The sequence below is a fragment of the Lissotriton helveticus genome, chromosome 1_1, assembly GCF_964261635.1.
Source record: "Lissotriton helveticus chromosome 1_1, aLisHel1.1, whole genome shotgun sequence".
NCBI lineage: Eukaryota > Metazoa > Chordata > Amphibia > Caudata > Salamandridae > Lissotriton > Lissotriton helveticus.
This window is the reverse complement of record NC_136057.1, coordinates 1,233,840,130-1,233,865,785: the sequence shown is the minus strand read 5'-3', so window position 1 is coordinate 1,233,865,785 and position 25,656 is coordinate 1,233,840,130. Positions and strand designations below refer to the sequence as shown.

General features: G+C 41.7%; 1 protein-coding gene across 2 annotated transcripts in view; it reads left to right on the top strand.

Annotated features, from left to right (window-relative positions):
• Positions 1 to 25,656, top strand: part of TBC1D22A (TBC1 domain family member 22A) — a 2,393,943-nt gene that overhangs the window by 744,170 nt on the left and 1,624,117 nt on the right. The window lies entirely within an intron of this gene.

The window sequence follows — 25,656 nt, the reverse complement described above, 5'->3', positions numbered from 1 at the left end:
TATAATAGTCCACCAAAATTACATTTTCATAATAACACATTCGTTTACAAGATATGTTTCTCCTAAATTCAATTGGAATTTGTGTTGGTTCTCAAACATTCAGAATTCACAACAAAATATTATTTACTTTTAAATCAACTAAAACTAATGTATCTTTTGAATCACGTTCTTGCAAAACAATCTCAATATTGAGATTTTTGTGACATAAAATTAACATGCCATTTTTATTGCCTGCATGTGAGGCAAACGCATCCCCTTTCCATTTTCGATATCTATTCCTGGCATACAAGTGACATGTAAGCATCAAGCTACATGAGCTAAAGCCACGCTTAACTAAAATGCTTTAAGCCCTTAACACTGGGAGATATTATTTGAATCATCAAAATGTAAAAAAAAAAAAATATATATATATATTCACTGAAAAAAACAAAGGTTCCAGGGACCTTATAGTTGAGCTCAGAATTCACTCATACCATACCAGTGAAATTCAGCAGTCATACCTACCCGAGTTAACTATAACTTGTGCCCCCACAATGCACTGCTTGTGACCGCAATCACTCAGGATAGGGTCAGTGACATCACTGATTACATCTCAAATGAGATCACTGATTACATTATCCAGTGATCAAGAGTGTTTTCTAAAGTTTTTTGTGTGTTAAGCTTATATACTAAGGTACCACAAAAGCTAGATTAGTATACTCTGTATACTACTAATGAGTGATTCCTTTTTTAACATAGTTTGGTAGAGTCACTGTGTGTGTGTGGGTGGGCATCTGAGTGACTGTACAGGTGTGTGAGTGGCTGTATGGGTGTATACGTGGCTGTCTGAGTGGGTCTGTGGTGACTTAGTGACTGTTTCAGTGGCTATATTGATGAGTGAATAGGTGTGTCAGTGGATGTATGGGTGAGTGGGTGTATCACTGGCTGTATAGGTGAGTAAGTGGGTGTCTGAATGGCTGTATGAGTGGGTGACTTGGTGTATAAATGGGTGTATGGGTGAGTGAGTTGCTATTTGAGTGAGTGTTTGGTTAACTGAGCTGGTATGTGAGTGGCTGTATAGAAGAATGAGTGTCTGTGGGATTGGCCGTATGGGTGGGTGAGTGGCTGTGTGAGTGGTTGTATGAATGTGTGAATGGGTATGTAAGTGTGAGTGTGTGAGTGGTTGTATGGGTGAGTGAGTGGCTCTGTTGAAAAGCTATATGGGTAAGTGAGTGGCTGTGTGTGGCTGTATAGGTGAATAACTGGGTGTGTCAGTGGCTGTATGGGTGAATGTGTGGCTGTCGGTGTGGCTCTATGGCTAAGTGATTGATTATGTATGCACTTGTATGGGTCTTTGAATGGGTATGTAAGTGGTTGTGTGGGTTTGACTGAGTGTGACGCTTCTCTGAACCAGTTACCTGCTGCCACACTGACTTTGGGCATTGTTTCCTTGCTGCTTCTCCCTTTGACGCCGCTGCACCCGTTGGCCATCTCCCTCCTGCCGCCGCAGTCACCATCTTGCCGCGGCCGCAGTGTGGAGGGGGACCTTGGACCACAAAACCCAGACTTCCCAGCGGCGGAAGTCGTCATCAACACCATCGTGCCTGGAGGCGCATAAAATCAAGCACAGACCCCGCGTCGCGGGACCGCGCGCGGGCTAAGCCCGGGCAAAGGGCGGGTCGTCTAAGGCCGTCCGAGGACGATTGAGGCCGGGCTGGGCCACTAATCTAACTTTTGATATCCCATGGTGAAATCATTATTATTATTGTATTGTGCGATATCTTTTGTAGATACCTTGTATACATCACCTTTGTATTAATTAGTGATTCCACCGCATTTATACAAATGGCGCTCCACTCGGGAAAGGGGAGAAAGCTCACGCTGTCTACCGGTGGGGGGTCAGTTACTGGTACACTCGATCAGTTTCTTACGAGGGCTACAGCAGTACTAGAAAAAGAGATCGCGTTTACCGAGAAACGACTCTCTATAGACCTCCTTTCTGGTAAACGCTCATCTTTGGGAGCAATAGGGTCAGCGGTTAGTCCTGCACATTTGCGGTTAGATGAAGACCACGTAGACCTTAGCTTGGGGACTGGTCCACAAAGGTTAGGATCAAATGGGTGTGTGGTACGTTCTCCTATTGACTCCATTAACATCAGCTCGTCTATCAGTGGAACTACGAGGATAGATTTAGAAACACCACCCTCACCGAACTCTCCCAGCACAGATCTGATTCCTGAACCTCCTGTTAATATAGAATCTAGGGAGAAATCCTTACCAGGGAAGAGGAAAAGAGTAGGTGGCCTTCAAAAAGGCAGATTAGCAAAAGTTTCCAAAAATTCGAAAAATATCATAACACATCCAATTCCTCCCACTATTGAACATCTATCTATTCCATTAACCAACACTTCCCATATAAATTCGTCACCCAAGCAATGTGCTGAGAAATGTTTTGATGAGGGGCTGTTGGGACAAATAGAAAAATTAGTGAAATCCTTGATGTTACCTCTCTTAGAGAGAACAAAATCCATAAATGTTAAGCTGGAGAAAATAGTAATAGCAAATTCTGGCACACTTGTTAAGGCAGTAACAGGCATCGAGGACTTTATTCAGGCAGGAGCAGACTGTCGGGCCTCTCGGTGCGGCAGAATTGACAACGATTCTCACCAAGAAGTAACTCGTGCTACTGAGAATCTGAACGCTGCACCCCTTTCTGAGCAAAGTAGTGCACGAAATAGACTTACATGTAGTGAGAAGGAACCGTCAGAGGATAAAACTAAAAGCTCTTCGGGTGAAAACAATTTAACCAAGGGGAACGACGTTCAAAAAATTGTAGGGAATGGTGGTTCAAATGAAGGGAATAGCGTTATTGAAGGCAATCATAAGGGGGAAAGGTCCCATCCCTCCCAATTATTGACTTACCACCAGAACCCGTTCCCTATGTAGTAATACTAGCAGGAGTCCCAGAGCTGGGCAAGGATAGCCATGAATCACTCACGGAACTAAAAAATAAAACCACGCATTGGCTCAATGCCCATAGACCACTACCACACTATAGTCAAAGTAAAATATTGTTTGTACGAAGAGTCAAATGGATTGGCAAAGTAGGAAAGAATATTAAGGGAGACTGTGTGATTGTAAATTTTCAAGACAAGTGTATGGTACGCCATATATGTGCTGATTGGCCTCTCTCTTCTGACACTAATATACATTCTTTAAGTCTAACGTACTTTTACTCACCGGTATTGCCCAAGATTAATTCCGGTCAAGATAGGAATATCTGGGCAGAGAATATTCAGCCAAGAGGGACAGGGAGAGAGTTTGGTTCTGAGTGGCACGGCCTGGATTATGGCGTTTCAACCAGTAACAGATTTAGCGTCATTGAAATGGTTGATTGACGTGACACCAAATTTGGGAAACCGTCGCTATCTGATATAGAAGGGAGAAAAGTAATAGCGGGACAGCAAGTAGTGGATAGACCCACCATTGTGCCCAGGAGGGATCAAAATGTAAATATTTTGGTAGGAGCTATGAACCTGGAGAATAATGTTAGCTGTGCTAGGGATAACATAATTACTCCTTGTAATTTCTTAGTATTAAAAGGAGATGATGACATGAATAAAAATCTGATGGGTAATCAATCTAACACTGTGTGTCGCGAGCTCCTCATTCGTAGCCATCCTGAAGCAGTAGGTAACATTGACACTGCTACAAACAGAACCACAAATAAGGGAGAAGCTATTGCCTTCTTATCGTGGAATGTCGCGGGACTATTTAAAAAGTTTGGGGACCCCGGCTTTCTACCTTTTATAGAATTGTTTGATATTTTTTGTCTTTAGGAATGTTGGGAACGAGAGGGTATTCATATAAACGGCTTCCACACTTTTCACATACCTGCCGTCTCATCAGTAAGGGGCAGAAATAAAGGGGGCCTCTGTATTTACGTCTCTAACACTCTAAAAGATATGGAAGTTGAATCTAGAGATGCCTCTGACTTTTATCAGCATCTGGAACTGAAAATGGGTAAAAATTATTCCATTAGTGTGATTAATTTTTATAATAACATTCCAAAGGTAGAGCTGTGAAAAGTCCTCGAGGAAATCCTGCAAAGTATAATGAACCTGAATAATAAAGGGCTTGCGGACAGATGTGTACTATGGATGGGTGATTTTAATTGTCTTCTGTGTCCTAATGGTATCACTGGCGCTTGTGGTTTGGTTGACCTAAGGGGTGATCCTTGCACCCATTTCCTGCATACTGGGAATCATTTTAACAACGTATTATGTCACTTGGACTTGGGTTTTGCAAACAAACTCTGTACTCCACAAATTCCATTTGCACCTACTTTTATTGGAAGAGGCTGTAATTCCGTGATAGACTTTGTTCTAACTTCCAATAGTCATTCTTGTCACATTCTGAATTTTACCACAAGCGATCTGTCAATGAGCGACCATTTTCCTATTAGCTTCGCATTTACTGTCGCAGGAGGTAGAGGGATGACCTCAGACTTAATTGATAACCTACATAGCTATAGAATACGTTTGGCTAGGAAAAATGGTTTTTCGATTAAATGGAATAAAAATTGAGCCGGCAACCTTTTTTGAAACATTATTAAAGTCTAAGTACAACAAATTTAATATATGTCTCTCAGAGAATGTTGATACTGTGGCAGTGTCCACGGCCTTCTTAAGTATTACTGAGGAAATTCGTAATGCCCTTACAGGGAGGAAGAATAATAAAACATTGAAGGAACATGGCTGGTTTAATGTGGAGTGTAGTAAAACTCACTCGCACCTAAAAAGAAAACTTGAGTGAAACCTAAGTATATTCAGGATATAAAAGAGGCCAGATCTATGTATTATAGAGCAATAAAAGATCGCAAGAAGGAATTAAAGAAGGAGGCTTGGGAGGCCTTACACCAAGCATGCCAGTTAAAAGATAGTTCAGGATTTTGTAAAGCGGTTAATGCCCCATTTTTTATAGACAAGAAAACGGATAGCATTGAAGTGGCCATAGATGAGGGAACGTGGGTTAACTATTTTACAGAACTGTACAAAGAAGATGCATCTTTAGCGAGTCCAAATTATGAAACCCCGGGGGTGATGGGGAACAGTGCTCATGGATTATTCCCTATAGCGATTGCCTTTTCACTTTCTGAGGTAGAACTTGCAATAGCAGAGAGTGCTGCTGGAAAAGCGGCTGGGCCGGATGGGGTGCCAGTAGATATTTATAAACATGACGTTAAGATATGGGCGCCCCTCTTGACAAATGTTCTAAATACCTATAATGAAACTGGGTTCCCCACGACATGGCAAGAGACTATCGTGGTTCCAATATTCAAGAAGCGAGAACGTAATGATCCAAAATGCTACAGACCGATCTCACTGTTGGACTCCTTGATGAAGGTGGCGGGTAGGATTATTTTAAATAGATTACATATATGGGCAGAAGATGCAGGCATACTTTCAAAATTTCAATATGGTTTTAAAAAAGGACCTGGTACGGTCGAACAAGGGCTGAATTTAGCAATGCTCATAGGCAAATACGTGAGGGCAAAAAGGGACAACGTCTATTTGACATTTGTCGATTTAAGCTCCGCTTTTGCTGTCTGGACCATAAAATGTTATGGGCCACTTTATTGGAACTTGGTCTAGATATAACCCTGGTAAATTTTATAAAAGAATTATATAGGGGGGGCTGGTGCAAAGATACGATATGGAAAAAATGGTGAATGCACCACCAAATTCCCCATTAATAAAGGAGTACGGCTGGGATGTATCCTTGCCCCATTTTTATTTAACTTACATATTAATAACGTGGCATCACACCTTTTCGCAGATAGACAGGACCATCCCCAAATTGGAGAATACCCATCACCCATCCTTTTATACGCAGATGTTGCGGTGGGCCTGCAGAGAACACTTACGACTTTTAAAAATGATATGACTGCTAGAGGTTTAAACATTAATACTAGTAAAACCTTTAGTATGTGTTGCACGACCAGCAAAAAAACCCAATGTAATATGTTTCTATCAAATACTAAAATAGAGACAACAAACACGTTTTCTTACTTGGGAATGGTTTTCAACAAAAATGGCACATGGAGCTCTGCAGTCCAGTCACGCAAGCTAGCGTTCTCCTGCGTGATCGGAGCAGTAAGCAACTTTGCTAACAGGCTGGGGTGTCGACCTGTGCAGATTCTACTGGACGTATATAAATCAAAATGTGTGTCTACAGCTATATATGGTGCTGGAATCTGGGGTGTTGCGGACAGTCACGATATCCAACTTTGCGAGAACGCATTCCTTAGGTACCTCCTGGCAGTTCCCAGATCCACGTCTACATACGTGTGCCATAAAGAACTGGGCGTAGTTTACATTTCTGACCATATCAAGGTTAGCCCGTTTCTGTTGTGGCGCAAGGTATGGGTGTAGGAGGAGACTGGATTAAATAGGGATATAATTCATGACTGCTTAAAATTACAGGGGGCACTTGGAATAACTTGGCTGAAATACATAAAGGATTTTTTGACAGACATTGGTCATCCTGGATTTTTTGATTGTCCGACTAGCTTAGCAACTATAACGAAGAAACAATTGAAAGAATCCTGCCTTCATATCTTGGAAAATAAACGTTGGCAGCAGGTGGGAAAAAAATCCTCAGTCCTACAGAACCAAATGATTCTGCAAGGACAGGGCCTGAAGCAATACCTTGTTTTAACGCTAAGTAGTTATGCACGTATGTTATTAACACGCTTCAGGGGGGAAGTTTCTTCAGGCTGCTTACCTTCCCAGAGGTTAATTCATGGACGACAAACTTGACTGCGTGCCCATGTGATGAAATTTCTGAACAATCTATGTTACATTTTACCTTTTTCTGTAAATGTTATACTCTCCCCAGGGAAAAATATCTAATACTCCTTCTTAGAAAATGGGGATTGAACCAGTGCAGACCGGCCATCCTAAGATTACAAATGCTAGAAGACGAAATGACCATGCATTTGATGTATATGTTTAAAGAAAAACACTATTAGAATTCTCATATCAATGAATTGATTTAATATAGTGTAATTATTTATAACCATTTTGCCTTGAATTTTAGTGATTACATGTTTTTAAATGGTTTTAACTGCTTTTGCTTCCGCCCATTTTTTCCTATTTTATATTGAACATTAGAATACCAAATAATTAATTATTTCTACCGAAAATTGTATTTTAGTACATTGCTTTTCTGTATCCCAGTTTTATAATGATCCCTCGCCTTTAATGGTTATGTAACTTGAGTTTTTTTAATAATGTACTTTTACTTGTGCTTTTGTGATTTTCTTTTAATTAAAATCGAATAAAGCTTTCTTGAACTTGAACTTGACTGAGTGTATGAGAGGTTGTATGAGGTATGAGTGGTTCCGTGGCTGATGTCATCAGTGATGTCATTTAAGAAGTCACTGACAATGTAATGAGTGAAGTCATGTGTGAGGTCATAAGCAGTGCATTGGGGGTATAAGTTATATTTACCTCAGGTAACTATAACCCCTGAATTTCACAGGTTTTGTACAAGTACTGAGCCTCACTATAAAGTCCCTGTAACGTTCGTTTTTTCAGTGAATTTCCAAGTTTAAAAAAAATTCTAATTCCTAACTATAATTTTCCTGAAACCTTTGTATTTTTCAATAAAGTTTTTTGTTTTTTACATTTTTATTTCCTGCCTATAATGTCCCTCTAATGTCCCTCTAACCTTAGGGTTTTTAGGTCGAGCCTAGCGCAGCACTATGAGAGGCTTCTTGTGAGTACTCTAAAACTTCCCCGAAACGTCTCCATGTGGGTCTGGCAATTCCCACACATTTGATTGGCCTTTGCGTGTGGCTTTCCATAATGAAAGCACGCAAATGGCCAAAGGCGGGGGCATGTCCCACCTCTTTGTTTACCGGTCACTCCCACTGCATATTGCTGTTGGAAGCTTGCAGGGTGGTATCTGCATTCTTTCCTCCTTGTGGATCATGTTACTAAATAAACACAGCGCAGTCGCTTTCACGGCCGCGCTTGTTATCCCTTGCTATCTCTTTTACTATCCTCAACTGATATTCGTTTTAATGCTCGCCCCGTTTTTTCTTCCGCACTTGTCTGTGGTTCTTCCTCCTGTTCACTCCTTCATTTCTTTCTTGCACCCTTTAATTTGTCACACTATCTCCCATTGGTTTATTTGATGTTATTTTATTCCCCGATCGCTGTCAGCGATCCCTTATACGTTTTTGTATTCATTGTCACACTGAAATTTCTTTTTTAACGCCTCTGGTCCATCTCGTGAAGCACAGAAACTGCTTGGGCTGTAGTGACGATACCAACCAGAACAACAGAGGTGCACAACAGAGAACGACTGAACTGCGGCCGCCTACAAACATATACACAAACTTTCAGAACAGCATATTCAGACTCTTGACTACATGCCAGTGAGAACAGGTTGGAGCAGCTTGATCGTCGAAACCAGGTTCAAAAGGTGCACTCTGCAAGCTGTCAGCTCTTATTTGCACTTAGTGTGACAGCAGATAGAGAGCGCCGGATTTGTGGCATGCTTTTCAACCAAGTTGTTTATGCTGTGACCTGCAGTGTTAACTTCTAAACCTAAGTTACTGCATCAGCCAGGGCTGCTCTTTGGAGATAAACAGGAGGCTCTGTCCAGACCTCCGATCTCCTTCGTGCCACCGACCGTTGCACCATCACAACCTTCACACGTTTTTGAACGCTCCACTGGCCTTTGCCCCGCTACAACCTTCACTTGGTTTTTAACATGACACAGGCCCTTCCACCCTACAACCTCCACACCGTCTCTAACTTGCCACCGGCCCTTGCACCGCCAGAATCTTCACGCAGACGGCCCTCGCACCATCACAATCTGCACGCAGTCTTTAACGCGCCACCAGCCCTTAAACCGTTGCAATATTTAAGCACAAGGCCTTTCCACCATCACAACCTGCACACAGTTTTGCACGTTCACAACCATAACAAAAAAGCATTAGAACAGCAGGGAAAAGTTGCCAGCGTTGCATGGACAAAAAAACTAGAACATATGTTTTATGTTAATGCTGATTTTTATTAGAGTAGTTCATTTGTATGTAATGTTTTCTAAGTTATATATAGGGTGACAAAAATAATTATAACACATTTTTTAATTATAACTTTTCAACGTGATGCACAACATTCACAATGCTCTACAACACAGATTAAAGACGTAAACAAAATCAACAGCTCTGTATAAACACTTATAAGGCTCAAAAGGCGAGACATATTGACTATGCTAATGCTTTTTTCTTTTTTAATGAATTTGTAAGGTTTTTAACTATTATTTCCTAACTGTAACCACTAACCTTTGACACTGAATGTATGAGTGAGTGCTTGAGTTTCTCAGTGAGTGTATGAGTGTCTGTGTAGGTTTGTAAATGGGTGTGGGAGAGTATGATTGGGGCTATAAGTGGGTATATGAATGTCTGAGTGGGTGTGTAAGTCTCTGAAAGTGTCCGTGAGTCGGTGCATGAGTCTCTCAGTAGATCTTTGAGTGACTGTGAGAGTGTCATAGTTCTTCTGTGAGTGGGTGCATGAGTGGCTGAATAGACTCTGCTCGTTTTCTGTTTTTCTGCTCACTTCTGATCTGTATTTTGCCTCTTTCTGCTCATTTCTGACCTTTTTTTTGCCTCTGTCTACCTGTTTTTGACCTTAATTTTGTATCTTCCTGCTCATTCCTGACCTCTTTATGCTAATTTCTGATCTCTATTTTGCCTCCTTCTGCTAGTTTCTAACCTTTATTTTGCCTCTTTTTGCTCGTTTCTGACCTCTGTTCTGCCTCTTGCTGCTAATTTCTGCTCTTTATTTTGCAGCTTTCTGGTCATTTTTTACCTTCATTCTTCCTCATTCAGTTAGTTTCTGACATTTATTTTGCCTCTTTCTGACTTTTATTTTGCCTCTTTCTGCTCGTTTTTTACCTTCATTTTGCATCTTCCTGCTCATTCCTGACCTTTATTTTGAATCTTTCTCCTCGTTTCTGACCATTATTTTGCCACTTTATGCTAATTTCTGATCTCTATTTTGCCTCCTTCTGCTAGTGTCTAACCTTTATTTTGCCTCTTTTTGCTCGTTTCTGACCTCTGTTCTGCCTCTTGCTGCTAATTTCTGCTCTTTATTTTGCAACTTTCTGGTCATTTTTTACCTTCATTCTTCCTCATTCAGTTAGTTTCTGACATTTATTTTGCCTCTTTCTGACTTTTATTTTGCCTCTTTCTGCTCGTTGCTGAACTTTATTTTGCCTGTTTCTGATCTCTATTTTGCCTCTTTCTGCTTGCTGCTGGCCTTTATTTTGCCTATTTTTGCTCATTTATGATCTCTATTTTGCCTCTTTCTGGTCATTTATGACCTCTATTCTGCCTCTTTCTGCTCGTTTTCCACATTTATGTTTCCTCTTTCTGCTAGTTTTTCACCTTTATTTTGCCTCTTTCTGCTCGCTCTTGGCGTTATTTTGCCTCTTTCTGCTTGTTGCTGGCTTTGTTTTGTCTCTTTCTGATCCTATATTTCTATTTGTGTAAGGGAGTGGGGCTGTGCGATCTCCCTCTTTGGGCTGAGTCTGGCCCCATGTCTCCTGGGTGCCCACAGGGCACCCAGTTTACAATTGGGACTGCAGAGGGAGTCCTCATAGTCCCAGCCGACTGCCCACCTCCTGTGTGCTGCAAGTAGGGAGCTTCTTTAAAATAGCAGCTGCCTGCTTGCGGAAGCAGTGTTTTAATCTGTTTTCCTGCATGCATATTTGTGTGCAGGGAACCAGATTAAAACTCTGCTTTCTGCAAGCCAGAGATGTTTGACAGCTTGCAGAAAGCAGAGTTGTGTTTGCTTTTGCTTGGTGGAAGCTGTCAGCTCCCACCAAGGAAAAGCAAACAGCTACCTCTTGATGATGGACACCTCAGGAGGTAGTAGGAGCTGGCTCTGAGGGCGGGTCAGTTCCCAGGGCCATAAATAGCTCCACGAGGGGGGATGTGCATCCCTTCTCCATCTTAAAACTTAGCTCTGGGGAGGTTGCAGTCCCCAGAAAGATGGCAGTCCGCAGGTCTGTGGGGGGACTGTTCGGGCTACCCTCAAGCCCCTTGCATTACTTTATAATCATTTGCCTTGGGGAGGTGGTGGTCCCCGGGCCATGGGGCTACCACTGTGCTCCCAAGCATATGTAAATAACGATGCCCCGGGGAGGTGGTAGTGTCCGGGGCTTTCATAAGCTCTATGAGGGGTGCCAGCATGTGTCCCCCTCCTATTTTTGTAATATTTAACTGGGCCTTGACCCACCAAAGGGTTATTTAAAAGCAAGCCCGCTTTTTTTCCCCCCTCGAATATCATGAATTCACAGCATTTACATTTTTTTAAATGATTTTAAGCCATGGGGGGGTACCTCGGGGTACCCCAAGACCAACCAAAATTTGGGGGTCAGGGTATTCCTACCTAGCCCCCCTTTTTTAAAAACATCTTTTAGGGGATGCCAAGATGACTGCCAACACTTCCTGGTTGAAGTGTTGGTAGTCAATCAGAGCTCTTCATTTCCCTGCACGAGCCCGTAACATTTTGTGAAGTCGTATTGGCCACAGATATCATGAAATTTATATTTTACATTTCTCAAGAACTACTGAACAGATTTACACCAAATAACAAACAGCACCATCTGTATAATCAAATCTACCTTTCTGCCAAATTTGGTGTACTTCCTTCCAGCGGTTTAGGTTGCAGGTGCTTCTAATGAGTCTATTGGAATTAACCTGAGTAGACACACTTTTTTTTACACCCTTTTCCCCGGCTCCCACTTGATGAATCATCCTGAATAATTCCATGCACAACAAGACCTAACTTGACATTTGTTTTAGAACATTTTGTGAAGATTCTTCAAACGGCTCCAAAGATATACGCAAGGCATAAAACGCTTTTCCTATGTATTCATGGTTTGAACTATAATTACCCACTGCCAGCCGCCAGTAGGATGGATATATGTGTGTGTGTGTATATACATATAAATGTATATATATATATATATATTATTCATAAAGGTTGCCCAGAGATGGAGCCGCACTCCGTGTTCAGGTAGGTAACAACCTTTATTCAAAGAACAAACTGCTTCCCTGGGCAACCTTTATGAATTATATACATACATATATATATATATATATATATATATATATATATATATATATATATATATATATATATATATATATATATATATATATATATATATATATATATATATATATATATATATATATATTACCTACTGAATTTTCAGGAAAATGGCACATTTTGTTTCTGAGTAGCCCTTGAAAATTGGGGGGGGGTTCGTCAAGGGGGGGCCGAGAAAAAAGGGGGGTCCCAAAACGTGTTTTTAACATTGAGTTTTCCATAGGGCGGTTGGCCTCACTTTTAGCCCGAACGGCTGAATGGATTTGCACGAAACTTGGCAAAATTGTAGGGACTGGTAGCCCGATGTGCCTTTTGTAGGTCTCAATATATGTGCTACAGTGGATTTTGAGAAATTAACGTTTAAAAAAAGATATATATCTGTAACAGCGGACCGGGCAGCGCTCCAGGACGCGTACTTTTCGCGCAACGGAGCTTTGTGAAGCGAAGCTGATTGGTTCTCCGGCGTCTATAAACATTCCAAACAGTCCGTAGCGGCCGCCATCTTGTCTCTCGGTAGGATCGAGAGACAAGCGGAGGCCAAACCGAAGGGGCAAATGACCATAAGGGGGCATAGTAGATCCTCCCTGACCGTTTAGGTTTGATGTGGAGGTTTTAAAAGGGCCCCGCGGGGCAAAAAAAATAAAATAATAATAATCGAACAGCTGAATGGATTTGCACGAAACTTGGCAAAATTGTAGGGACTGGTAGCCCGATGTGCCTTTGCTAGATCTCAATATATGTGCTCCAGTGGATTTTGAGAAATTAACGTTCAAAAAAAGATATATATCTGTAACAGCGCACCGCTTCGCGTACTTTTCGCGTTACGGAGCTTTGCGAAGCGAAGCTGATTGGCTCTCCGGTGTCTGTAAACATTCCAAACAGTCCGTAGCGGCCGCCATCTTGTCTCTCGGTAGGATCGAACAGCTGAATGGATTTGCACGAAACTTGGCAAAATTGTAGGGACTGGTAGCCCGATGTGCCTTTGCTAGGTCTCAATATATGTGCTTCAGTGCATTTTGAGAAATTAACGTTCAAAAACAAGATATATATCTGTAACAGCGCTCCGCTTCGCGGAGATAAAACTATATGTGTATTACCTAGCTGTTGCTAACACCAGTTAGCGACGGCTAGTAGAAGATAGCGACCATCTTGGGCCCCACTTTGCATGTGAGTGATAATTATCACTAATGACATGCAAAGTGGGCATGCCAAGATGTTAGCGACTGGAAACAGTCGCTAACATCGCTATCTCCTATTATCAACTTTTGGAAATATTCGAGATAAGCGCGAATATCTCCAAAAGCTACCACCTGCCCTGAGCAGTTCTTAGCCATGTGGGGAGGTGGATAACATGGCTAAGAGCATTAGCTCGGTAATGCATGAATATCGCTGAGTTTTCAGCGATATTAATGCATTGCGGTCGTTTTTTATCGTATTTGCGATAAACCTTGATAATAGCAAGGTTTATCTGCGATAATTTCTGACGGTAAAAAAATCGTTGCTAAGCATCGTTAGGGATAAATATCGCTTAACTTTGGTAATATGCCCCAACGTCTGTTAACGTTCGATTCGAAGGAAATCAGGAAGTGTTGAAAAACATTGTCTGCGCCATCTTGTCTTTTTTCAAATGCCACACTTTTGTCGTGCACGGCAGCCATTTTAGATGCCTTGACCAGACCCACTCTGTGCACGCTGTCGATCCTTAGCATGGCTCCCCACCCTCGCAAGCATCTCCCCCAGGCAGTGGTCACCCCCGCTCTCTGTCTTATGCATGGGTAATAAACCTCCCCCCATCTGCGCTGCTCTTCCCTGAGAATCACACCCTGTGCCCGCCCGACACCTCCCTTTTGCCCTATTCACTACCGCACCCTCTGACACTCCTTTTCCTCTGTGTCCGATTGTCCAGGCCGGTCCTAGGGTATCAGCTAGCCCTGCAGATGTAGTTTATGGCCACAGCTGTAAAGAATCACCCCTCTTCAAAGGAGTTATAGTAGATCAAGGCCCACACTCGATGAGATCCGTCACAGCAGAAGCGTTGCTATTATCTGAAAACCATCCTGTATTGTGATTGGGGAGGGGACCGAGCCTGAAGCGGAAGATTCCAGGGATGACTCTTTGTACATCAAAGTTTTTACAATTATGTGTCACATTAAAAATATATAGCACTCCGACAAAGTAGTAAGATTATAAAACTTTAATAATTTATAAATATATACAAGAAAACAAAAATAGTAATAACATATAAACATTTTTAGGGAAAAACAACGAAGTAGCGGTCGGCTGTGCGAATAGTCCCAACGCAGCACAACGTCCAGATTTCCGGCGTGGGGCGTCGCGGGGGGTGGGTCATCAGTAGCAAACTGTTGTGCGAATAGTTCCAAGGCAGCAGAACGCGCTGAAATCTAGATGACACGAAAGTGATGTCTAGTAAGTTGCCACCCAGCAAATAACGGCGTGGGGCGTCGCGGGGGGTGGGTCATCAGTAGCAAACTGTTGTGCGAATAGTTCCAAGGCAGCAGAACGATGGCACCAAGGTGATGTCCAGTAAGTTGCCGCACTGGTTTTGGTATCCTACAATGCTGCTCCGAATAACGGCGTGGGGCGCCCCGGGGGAGGCGGCGTGAACGGTCCTCTCCAGGTGGAGTGTCATCTGTTGTAGTGGGGCGCCCCTTTACCGTTTCAGTTGCCATTCCGTCCGTTTTTGGTCCACTGTGTCAAAAGCCGCAATTCAGCTGACTTGCGCCCACTCTTGCGGTGCAGCGATAGGCGGCTGTCACAGGACTCTCAAAATGGCGGCAGGCTGTTTCCTTTTTGGGCCTGGTCCACTGAAATGGCCCTGGGACACCTTGGAAATCGGACGCTTGTCTGCTAGGTCTTGGACCCCATTCTCGAAAGCGTCCCCTCCGCCTTGAGAATTCATCAAAAGTTTTGGGGGCCCCGACTCCTGCAGGCTTCTGGTGGGGAGCGGCTGCCATGATTGCTCGCGGAATGACCACGACTGAGCTACGAGATGGTGGTGCTCTCATGCTGACGCCAGCTTCAGTCTGAAACATCCAGAAACAAGGTGGGGCTTTCATCGTTTGGGAAAAAAAAAAAGTTTTCATCCAATGAAAATTGTTGTTTTTAGGTCATATGATCAAGCCTTCCATCATTAGGAAACCAAAAGTAAAATGAACCAATGAAAAGTTTTATAAACAAGTCACATGACCTGTTATGCGGCATAGGGTATAAAATGCGGAGAAAATACGTTGGCACGTGAGGCGGCGTCAGTAGCGGACCGATGTGCGAATAGGCCGAAGGCAATACAACGCGCCAAGATCCGGATGGCACCGAGGTGGTGTCATAGTTGAGAGTTCTGAGCAGCGGTTGTAACACTGTCTGAAGCTTATTTGCAGCTGCTGCAGCTTCACTACGCGCCAAGATCCGGATGGCACCGAGGTGGTGTCTAGTAAGGTGCACTGGTGTGGCCATCCTACAATGCTGAAAGTCGGCGTGGGGCGCCCCATTGGCCTGTGAGTTTGCGTCAGTAGCGGACCGATGTGCGAATAGGCCGAAGGCAGCACAACGCGCCAAGATCCGGATGGCACCGAGGTGGTGTCTAGTAAGTTGCCGCACTGGTGTGGCCATCCAACAATGCTGAAAGTCGGCGTGGGGCGCCCCGTTGGCCTGTGAGTTTGCGTCAGTAGTGGACCGATGTGCGAATAGGCCGAAGGCAGCACAACGCGCCAAGATCCGGATGGCACCGAGGGTGGTGTCTAGTAAGTTGCCGCACTGGTGTGGCCATCCTACAATGCTGAAAGTCGGCGTGGGGCGCCCCGTTGGCCTGTGAGATGGCATCAGTAGCGGACCGATGTGTGAATGGGGCCGAAGGCAGCGCAACAATATATTCTGAATTGAAGACACCACAAGGCGCTGAGATGCCAAGTTCCAGATGGCACCGAGGTGGTGTCTAGCAAGTTGTGGCACTGGTGTGGCCATCCTACAATGGTAAAAGTCGGCGTGGGGCGCCCTGTTGGCCTGTGAGATGGTGTCAGTAGCGGACTGATGTGCGAATGGGGCCAAAGGCAGCGCAACAATATTTTCTGACTGACACCACAAGGCGCTGAGATGCCAAGATCCGGATGGCACCGAGGTGATGTCTAAGTTGCGGACCGATGTGCGAATGGGGCCAAAGGCAGCGCAACAATATTTTCTGAAGAGAAGACACCAAAAGGCGCTGACATTCCAAGATCCGGATGGCACCGAGGTGGTGTCTAGCAAGCTATGCAGTTGAGTTGTGTGCGCACTTGCGGCGAATAGGTCGAAGGCAGCATAACAATGTTTTCTGAATAGAAGACACCACAAGGCGTTGAGATTCGGTTACCACCGGGGTGATGTCTAGCAAGTTGCCGCACTGGTGTGGCCATCCTACAATACTGCTCCGAATAACGGCGTGGGGTGCCCGAAGGGGGGGGGGGGAGCCGGCGTGAATGGGCCTTCCTAGGTGGAGGCTCGTCTGCTGTAGTGGGGCGCCCCTTTACCGTTTCAGTTGCCATTCAGCTGAGTTTCGGCTGCTGTTGATGCTACAGCAACAGGCGGCTGCAAGAGGACTCTCAAAATGGCGGCCTGTTCTTTGGATTTGGGCCTGGTCCACTAAAATGGCCCTGGGACACCTTAGAACTCGGACGCTCGATTTTTTTTTCCTTTCCTGTACATGCAAAAAAAGGTAAATGCCCGGTACGTTACACGCTTCATCTGCCACGATGAACTCTCCAGAGGAACCGAAAAAATATATAGTTGTGGTAACTATACCATGCATCGTCATATGGAGAGGTGGCACCAATTAATTATAGTGCTGCATAAAAGAGAGATTTGGAGGAGAACCCCTGACCTGCTAGTACATTCATCAAAGAAGTGGCACTGAGAGCTTCAGAGGCAAGGGAAACGGTCCCAAATATTTAGAAGAACTTTGGAAAGATTAAAATGACATGTTTAGATTGTGGCAAATTAATTTCATGTGGACAGATGAGTGTTACTCTAATAAATACAGCATATGAACATCATCATAGTCGATGGTTGGTAGAGACATTTTGCCCGTCCTCGCCCAAAATGGCGCCGGAATAAATGGGACTCGTAACTCCTTGTTGTGTACTGGTTGCAGAACCTTGAAATCACGAGATACGTATGCAGTTTTGAAGCACATGGCGGGCGGGGACGAGAATTGATTGAATATTTCGACATCCCTATTGATATTAAGTTCTGATGTGTTATTGATTACTGTACTGTTGAAAGTTCGAATTAACGTCACCCATGGTACTTGCCCGCAAATGTATATCTAGATAATTTTATTGTAACTGGCCCTGTCGTATTTTAATTATAAAATGTACGTCCACCGATTCCGTAACTGTTAGACACCTTAGTTCTTGCAACCTAATGGCCCGCCCGTTACGTTCCTCTACAGTGTAAATGTCTATTCATCATATACGATTACAGTTTGCTCCGTGGCAGGCCCACGTGGTTATAGGCTCGTATTTGTATAATGAAATTTTCACAATAAAGGTTTTTAAAAGAAAACATGGTAGTAGTATATACATTGGTAAAGTTTTTAATAATAGTCACTGTTTTAGAATCATTAAAAGGCAAGTGAAATAAAGCAGACCAATTACATGAAGGGTAAAAGGTATAATACGAAGGAACGCAGTAAAGATAAATGGTCAAGGGCTGTTGTGTTTTCTTTTCCTGCAACATAAAGTGATCGATAAGAATCTCATATTCAGGCGTATCGGCGACTAAGACAGCAGGTCGACCCTCTTTTGCTCAATGGCTCCGTCATGGGACGAAGAAACGCTCTTTTTCTCGAAAAAAGAATATATTTTACTTGCAGGACAGTTGTAAAATTTCCGGGAAAGTACATTAGCCTGGAACATTATAACATATATTTAAGAAAAAATAATGTTCGGAAGTAATGAAAAGCGTAATTTTTAGGTGATATGACCAAGCCTTTCATCATTACAATAAGAAAAGTAAAATGAACCAATGAAAAGTTTTATTAACAAGTCACATGACTTGTTATGCTTACGTTACGCGCTGCGCGCCCCGGATGACTTCCGGATGCGCTAACGCGGCGCGTCATATGACGCATTACGCGACAACGCAGGTCCAGAATATAGTCAAAATGTCTCCACCAACCAGCGGTCGGAACACAACCTCTTTCAGCAGGCTAAATAGTTCTGTTAAATGACAACAGAAGGGACAGGCAACAAGAACCATCAGTCAAAGAGGGGAGGGCTAGTTCTTCTCTACCGGGTTACATTGGGGCGCTACCGGAACTGATCGAATTGGTAGTCTACAGTGTTTCTGGATGTTTCAGACTGAAGCTGGGGTTAGCATGAGAGCAGCACCATTTCGTAGCTCCGTTGTGGCCATTCCGCAACCAATCATGGCAGCCGCTCTTTATCGTTATTTTGGGCGGGGTGGGTGGCGGAGCCGAGCTGTTTTGCAGCCATCATTGTGTGGAGTTCAGTTCATCTCACTAGTTTTGTATTTGTCATGAGGGGTTGTTCCTAATGTTTCTATTTTAGCGAGGTCAAAAAGAGATCCCATTAGTGGCCTACTGATTTTACTCGATTCCTTTTCTTTTTTTTTACACGATTTTTCGTTATCTGCAAAGACTAAACAGAGTATTGCGACTCTGTGTTTGTTTGTAAATAGAGAATGAACCAAAGAGAACTAATTCTAAAACAGTAAATACTTGGATAACAATCAATCAAATGGAGAGAGAAGCAGGCACGACGGATTACAACGGGGGCAAAGGCCTGCGTTAACTACCTTTCACTATCTGCAAAGAGAGAGTACTCCTAATAGAAATGAGGGGGGGGGGGCACCATTCAAAGCAGATCAGTGTGCATAAACACGAAAATGTTTTCACTTACCACGTACTTGACATTCGACAGCTTATGATATTTGCTATTAAAAAACCATTGAAATTCACTGAAAAAACCATAGGTTATAGACCTTATATAGTTAGGAATTAGCATTTACAAAACCTTGAAAATTCACTGAAAAAACCATAGGTTATAGACCATATATAGTTAGGAATTAGCATTTAAAAAACCTTATTTTACTCACACAAAACCATTGAAATTCCATATATAGTTAGTTGCACTAACTATATATCGCGCACCCGCAATCCACTGCTGATCATGTCACATATTACATCATTCATGACATGGTCAGTGACATCACTGATGACATCACTGATGACATCTCAAATGACATCACTGATGACATCACTGATGACATCTCATTTGACATCATTCTTGTGCTAATACGATAAATCTCTTCAGACTCTAATATAACCTTAGATACACTCAGTGTATACAGACACTCACACACTGCCACTCATCCATGGAGTTACTCACACACCCAGTCAGTCATGCAAAGAAACAATCTCACCTCCATTTCTTCAACTATACAGTTAAACACACCTTACTTATTGAAACATATACTAACACATATTTACTCTCTTATACAATCCCTGATACAAGTTCACAATGAACGATACAACCACTCACTCATTCAGTGGCTCTCATGCACAGTTATTTATATATGCCAACTCTCACATGTACTGTGTTTTACATATGTACTTACTATGACATGTAGCATTGAGATATCCATTCACTCATCAATACACTCATGCACACAGTCAACTGCCCATGTAGCTGTTTCCACATGCACTCTTGAACTCATACACCTAGTGAATAAACTGCTCACACATCTATGCATAGAGTCACACACCTTCCAGCCACCCCCACACAAACTCAATCTCCCATAGAAATACTTGGGCAACCAATTAATAACACATATAGCCTCTCGTATAGCTAATGATCAACACATGCAGCAGTTTACAGAACAACAGACATAATGATGCACAAATTAAGACAGTTTAGTCACTAACCCATGCACTCAGTGAGACACATTTAATCACTCACTCATACATTCAGTCATGCACCTACTAAATCCTTCGTCCAGACACGTATACTTCCACTGTCATTTGAGATGTCATCAGTGATGTCATCAGTGATGTCACTGACCATGTCATGAATGATGTAATATGTGACATGATCAGCAGTGGATTGCGGGTGCGCGATATATAGTTAGTGCAACTAACTATATATGGAATTTCAATGGTTTTGTGTGAGTAAAATAAGGTTTTTTAAATGCTAATTCCTAACTATATATGGTCTATAACCTATGGTTTTTTCAGTGAATTTTCAAGGTTTTGTAAATGCTAATTCCTAACTATATATGGTCTATAACCTATGGTTTTTTCAGTGAATATATATATATATATATATATATATATATACAGATACATACACACACACACACACACACTCTTATATATATATATATATATATATTACCTACTGGCGGTCGCCAGTAGGTATATATAGTTAGGATTTTTTCTCTATGGGATTTTTGAAAATTATATGTCTAATAACTTTGGCGTTTGTGGACGGAATTGGCTGAAAGTTTCAGGAAAATGGAACATTTTGTTTCTGAGCAGCCACTGAAAATTTGGGGGGGGGGTTTGTCAAGGGGGGGCTGAGAAAAAAGGGGGGTCCCAAAACGTGTTTTTCCCATGTTAATTTCCATAGGGCGGTTGGCCTCACTTTTAGCCCGAACGGCTGAATGGATTTGCACGAAACTTGGCAAAATTGTAGGGACTGGTAGCCCGATGTGCCTTTGCTAGGTCTCAATATGTGTGATCCAGTGGATTTTGAGAAATTAACGTTCAAAAAAAGATATATATCTGTAAGCGCGTTCCGGGTAGCGCTCCGGTTCGCGTACTTGACGCGTAACGGAACTTCGCGTAGCGAAGCTGATTGGCTCTCCGGTGTCTGTCAACATTCTAAACAGTCCGGAGCGGCCGCCATCTTGTCTCTCGGTAGGATCGAGAGACAAGAGGAGGCCAAAACAAAGGGGGAAATGACCATAAGGGGGCATAGTAGATCCTCCCTGACCCCCTAGGTTTGATGTGGAGGCTTTAAAAGGGCCCGTACTATGAGGAAAAAAGAATGATCGACTTTTCAAATATTGTATGTTAATTGATTGTTTGTTTTGTTGATTTTTTTAATTTCTTTATTTTTTAAGCAATTATTTATTATTGTCATTGTGTTTCAAAATTTAATAAAATGTCTAATATTTCACTGTCTGAAATGTCGTTATTTTCATTGAACATAGCTTGTAATGTTTGAGTGTGTAAAATGTCCTCATTTTCAAGGAGGACATCTACTGATTGCACACATTGCAGTAGTTCTTGGTCCCAAGTTTCATCCATAAATTCAATGTCATTTGGATCAATGATTTCTTGGTTGGTCTCTGCAAGGACAATTTCAAATGAAACTTTCTGTTCGCCTTCCATTTTGTCTGAAATTTGCATTAAAAAAATATATATTAGTAGAGATAGGGCACTGTTGGGATTAATTTTAGATAGGCAGTTTTTAACAGTGAATTTATCTTTGGGCAGTGTATAGTATCAGAGTGGAAGTAGGAATATAAAAAAGTGTATGTGATTTAACGTAAGTAAATTCATAATTATACAAGAGAAGCCTAACTCCATCCATAACTATAACAGAGAAGTATATCTAAATCTATAACTACTACAGAGGGATAGTATATAACTATCAGAAAAAGTTTACCATATTAACTTAAAGTGCACAATATACTTCAGTTTTTAAAATAACAACTTACCTTTAAAAAGAATTTGAAGTTATTAGTGAAAATCCTATTGAAATGTACACCAGGAAGTAGTAGTCAAAATGGCTGTATTTCCTTCTCTTCCTTTATATATATTCAGGTACATAACCAATCAAATGTCAGGTAAAAAAAAATAGAAAATGAAAGTAACATTTTAATTGGTTGTCAATTCCAACACTTCAGATGTGTTTTGTGAAGTAATTTACCTCAGGGTATTTAGAGAGGTCTACAGGCTAAATGGCTAAATGGAATTCCAACCAAATTTGTGAAAATAGTAGGGATTGGTATGTAGTATGAGCAAATCTATATTTGGTGAAAGTGTCTCCAGGGTTTCTTCTGTAAATTACTTTCCCACCTTTTTTGATGGAGCGCTTCCCGGTGAGCGCCCCGGTAAGCGAACCTGCAGCGTTACGGGAGTCCACCATTTTGTGTTTCGGTCGAATTAAAATACAAGATGGAGGGCAAATAATGTTCAGAATGGGTAGAAGGGGGCACGGTAGACGTATCTTGACCCCCTAGGTTTTCTGAGGGTGGCTGAGGAGGCCCATATGTGCGGAAAAAAAACATTTTTTTAAAAAATTTCGCGCGGTTAGCTTCCGGTTCGCGTACCGGGTAGCGCTCCGGGGAGCGTACTTTGTTGAAAATTTGTAAAAAAAGTTAGAGTAAAATAATAATTGTGAGTGATCAGATGTAGGGTAGCTCTGAGAAGAGCTTTTGGGTTTATGGTACATTTAGGTACTTATAAGTAGGTACCAATGCACAGTTTTAAATTCAAAATGAAAACTCTGTTGCCCTCATCTGAGAAGAGAACTCCATCTCCTCTGTAGATATCTTGCATGTAGTAACGCAAGTTATTGTTGTACATGGAGCCCATTCCATGGTCTCTCATGTAAGCTGAAACAGATTTGTTTACATGCTTCCTCGACTTTTCAATTTGTGGACAAAATTGGTTCGACCACCTCCATTTCTGTCTTTGGCATATATTTGAATATACCAAGGCAGTTTGAGGAAAAAGTGCCATCAATTGCTCAAAGGTGTCCTTTAAAAGCATTTCCAGACCTACACCAGTCAAAGTGCCCAAGTCATTACCTCCACAGTGCAAAATTAACAGGTCAGGTTTAGGCAAATGCATAAAGGTTTTCACCAATGGTATCAATTTGTGACATGTTAATCCTCTGTGGCCAAACCACTTAATTTCCACATCTTGTAAATTGAGGTTAGGTACATTTCTGTTCTCAGCATACCTTTGAGCCCAGTAGATGTAACTATGTCCAACAATCCAGACAGAAAACATGGTGAGAGTAGGTTCTGCTGCAGTCAGATGAAGTGTGGCAATGAAATGGTAGTTGGAAAAATAAGAGTTTAAAATGAAAAAAACTGTGGAGTTTCTGTGTTAAGGAAGCAGTAGCAGTGATTGGTGGATTTTGATTGCTGAAAACAGAAAGTTAGGGTGCATGGATGTGTTGTTTGAAAGATGTAATTTGAATGGTCAAGAAAAAATCATTTAATGAAAGATTGCACTGGATACGCAGGTGCACTGAGAGTTCAGAGTTCAATCGAAACATTGTTGTGTGAACTTGCAAACATGAGAGGTCTTTCAGGAGGTGGTTGCTATGCAAAAAAGGCAGAAAGGCCAGAGGGGGGAAGGGTGTTGATTTGAAAAAAGTGAGGGAAGAGTTTTGATTGGGTGACATGAGAGATATGTGTGATGAGTTACAGCATTTCTGTGCTTTTCATAGCTGCAGACTCTGGAGTGCATACCTTTTGTCCTGCTAAAGACAATTTGGTGTGTTTCTGAGACTGTTTTGAAACTCATAAAGTATTTGCTAAGGTGAGAAAAGATTCATTTAATTTAGGTAGAGAATAGTATGGTTTAGGGAGAAAATTATGAAGAAAGTTGTGTATTTAAAATGTTGCTTTGTGTCAAGTGTTTTACAAATAGATTTTGTTTCTTTGTGTTACATAGCCATGTTAAAAGTGATGCAAAAAAAGTGCAAGGGTCTTACAAAAATGCTTTCATGTGTCTTAGGGTATTTTAACTCACTTCCCCATGAATGTATGAATATAATTGCTTTACAAGATGTGTTTAAAAACGTTTTTTGAAATCAATTAGGTTTCTTGATATGTACTGCTAGAGTTTCATAGGTTGCTTGGGGCATATTTTCAAGGCTTTTGACTTCCTTTGATGTAATTTTTCCCATTTTAATTTAAGACCTTTCCCTGTGGTGCAAGGTCCTTGTAAATATGCCCCCATCTGTGCTTGGCAAATTTAGATTTTAATTCTTTGACTAACATAGCCATGTTAAAAGTGACCCAAAAATGTTGCAAGGGCCTTAAAAAAAAATGCTTTCATGTGTCTTAGGCCATTTTAAGTAATTTCTCCTTGAATGTAGGTATCTAATTGATTTAGTTGATGTGTTTAAAAACGATTTATGAAAACAATTAGGTTTCTTGATATGTACTGCTAGAGCTTCATAGGTTGCTTGGGGCATATTTATAAGGCCTTTGTGTCTCTCTGATGTTATTTTTCCCATTTTAATTTAAGACCTTTCCCTGTGGTGCAAGGTCCTTGTAAATACGCCCCCATCTGTGCTTGGCAAATTTAGATCTTGATTATTTGACTTACATAGCCATGTTCAAAGTGATCTAAAAATGGAGCAAAGGCTTAAAAAAACGCTTTCATGTGTCTTAGGGTATTTTAAGTAACTTCCCCATGAATGTATGAATATAATTGCTTTACAAGTTGTGTTTAAAAACGTTTTTTGAAATCAATTAGGTTTCTTGATATGTAATGCTAGAGGTTCATAGGTTGCTTGGGGCATATTTATAAGGCCTTTGAGTCTCTCTGATGTTATTTTTCCCATTTTAATTTAAGACCTTTCCCTGTGGTGCAAGGTCCTTGTAAATACGCCCCCATCTGTGCTTGGCAAATTTAGATCTTGATTATTTGACTTACATAGCCATTTTAAAAGTGATCTAAAAATGGAGCAAGGGCTTAAAAAAAACGCTTTCATGTGTCTTAGGGCATTTTAAGTCACTTCCTGATGAATGTAGGTATATAATTTATTTAGATGATGTGTTTAAAAACGATTTTTGAAATCAATTAGGTTTCTTGATATGTAATGCTAGAGCTTCATAGGTTGCTTGGGGCATATTTATAAGGCCTTTGAGTCTCTCTGATGTTATTTTTCCCATTTTAATTTAAGACCTTTCCCTGTGGTGCAAGGTCCTTGTAAATACGCCCCCATGTGTGCTTGGCAAATTTAGATTTTGATTATTTGACTTACATAGCCATGTTCCATATAGTTGTAACCTTCTGCGTAGTCTTTGATATGCTAGACTCCATCTGCACTATGAGATACCTAAGCAAAGGAAACACAGGTGATGTGATTGTGAAATGAGGAAAAGAAACTCCACATTTTTCAATTACATGACATGTGTTTCCTAAGTTTACGAATGACATTGTGCAGATGAGGTTTAGGTCTGTCCACGGACACAGAAAAGGTCTGGCCTTTGTTCAAGAGTGAAGTGGACATGACTTACTTCATTGGTAGGCCTTCACATGTATTATCTCCTCTGTACTCTTCAAAAAGCGTAAATTTCATCTGCAACCCTGAGTAGGCCTCACCTCAAACAAACCTCTGGATAGGCCACACTTTATCGTCATCCTGAATCAATCATTTAAAATGTTAGGGACAGATTTATGATAGGTGTAAGCTTATTTTGCGTCACTGTGCGT